The sequence below is a fragment of the Primulina huaijiensis genome, chromosome 11 (genome assembly GCF_012295235.1).
Source record: "Primulina huaijiensis isolate GDHJ02 chromosome 11, ASM1229523v2, whole genome shotgun sequence".
Classification (NCBI taxonomy): Eukaryota; Viridiplantae; Streptophyta; class Magnoliopsida; order Lamiales; family Gesneriaceae; genus Primulina; species Primulina huaijiensis.
Genome location: NC_133316.1, coordinates 18,596,263 through 18,598,410, shown reverse-complemented (window position 1 = coordinate 18,598,410; position 2,148 = coordinate 18,596,263).

Here is a 2,148-nt window from a genome sequence, read left to right as displayed (position 1 = left end):
CTGCATTGGCTAGAACCCCGATAGACACAAGTCAGCATCTATCAAAGAATCGAGGTGAGACTATGTCTCAATTAGAATACTCTTGAATCATTGGAAGTCTAATGTACTTAATGAGTTGTACAAGACCAGACATAGCTTATGCAGTAAACAAATTGAGTAGATTCACGAGTAATCCAGGAGTTGAACACTGGAAAGCAATTATCAGATTGCTAAGATACTTAAGGTACACTCGCGATCATGGGCTGCACTATACCAGATATCCTGCTGTTATTGAAGGATACAGTGATGCAAATTGGATATCTGATATGAAAGACTCAAAATCTACTAGTGGATTTGTATTCACTTTAGGAGGTGCAGCAATTGCGTGAAAATCTTCTAAACAAACTGTAATAGCCAAATCCACGATGGAATCTGAGTTTATAGCTCTTGACAAGTGTGGTGAAGAGGCTGAATGGCTGCGTCACTTTTTAGAAGATGTTCCAGGATGGAAAAAACCTGTGCCGGCTATATGCATACATTGTGATAGCCAATCTGCTATTGGAAGGGCACAAAATAATATGTATAATGGTAAGTCTAGGCATATACGTCGTAGACATAATACCATTAGACAACTACTCTCAACTGGAGTTATATCTGTTGACTATGTAAAGTCAAAGGATAATATAGCGGATCCGCTAACAAAATGGTTAAACAGAGAGTTAGTTGCGAAAATGTCAAGGGGAATGGGACTCAAGCCTATATAATAAATTGGTGTGAAGGAAAACCCAACCTACGCTGACTGGAGATCCCAAGAACTAGGTTCAATGGGAAAACCTAATCGCACTGATCTGGTAGATCACTGTGGGGGTTATCCCTAGTCCGTTCCTATTATAAAACATNCCATTAGACAACTACTCTCAACTGGAGTTATATCTGTTGACTATGTAAAGTCAAAGGATAATATAGCGGATCCGCTAACAAAAGGGTTAAACAGAGAGTTAGTTGCGAAAATGTCAAGGGGAATGGGGCTCAAGCCTATAGAATAAATTGGTGTGAAGGAAAACCCAACCTACGCTGACTGGAGATCCCAAGAACTAGGTTCAATGGGAAAACCTAATCGCACTGATTTGGTAGATCACTGTGGGGGTTATCCCTAGTCCGTTCCTATTATAAAACAGTGAATGTTGAGGATAAGCTTACGGCTTTTAATGATTCTGATAAGAAGCAATACAGAATCACCTATGTGAGAGAGAAGTGGGGCCGCTTCGAAGGAATTGCAGGGCTCAATTCTAGACCCTCTTGCAGAACCAGGCGTGTGTTCATGGCCAAAACGAACACAATCATGAGAACTGAATAGTATCAGGGAGAATCTTGTGTGAAGTATATCTTAATTTACATAAACGGCAGAACAGTTCAAGGACATCATATCTACTGGTCAGCTAGTAAAGCAAATATATTTCATGAGGGAAGGTTCAAAGGGTAACACCTACCTATCCTATGCAGGATTCAACTGTAGAACTTTGTCACCAAGATTTGTATCAATTTTCATTCATGTGGGGGATTGTTGGAAATTTTAATAAAAATTTAAAGGTTGAATAAAAAATTGTGTCTCATGAATGTGGGAGTGTCTTTTGGCTCTCCACATTCTTGAGTTAATTGAAGAGTTTTGACTCTTCATATTCTTGAGTTAATGGGAAGATTAATTGAGTTAATTAATCTTCCATGACTCTTGGTGTGCATTTTGGGGCTTATAAATAGTGGGTTCATTTCCTCATTTCAAGTACATGAAATTTTCTCTCTTTCAAGCTCTCTCTTGCATTACATATTGTTATCTTTCCATTTGGCCTCTCGTAAAATCTCGGTGATAAAGTAAAGGTACGTTTTCAGTTCGCCGTAGTAGTGTCTCGTGCTAAGTCACTGCTGGTTGTTCCGTTGTATCCTGGGAAACAGACGTCCGCTGAAACCTCGAAGCACATACTGGAGAGGGCGAATCTGTTTTAAGGAAACTGTACATGCTACAGGCCTCGGTTTGGTTTTGTTTTCTTTTACATAATAGTCATACTGTAAACATCACACTTGTTTCGGTTATTACTTTATCTCTACAAGTTCGTTTTTAAGCTACTGGTTTTAGCAATTATTCTAACAATCTTAAAACAGATTACTCATTAC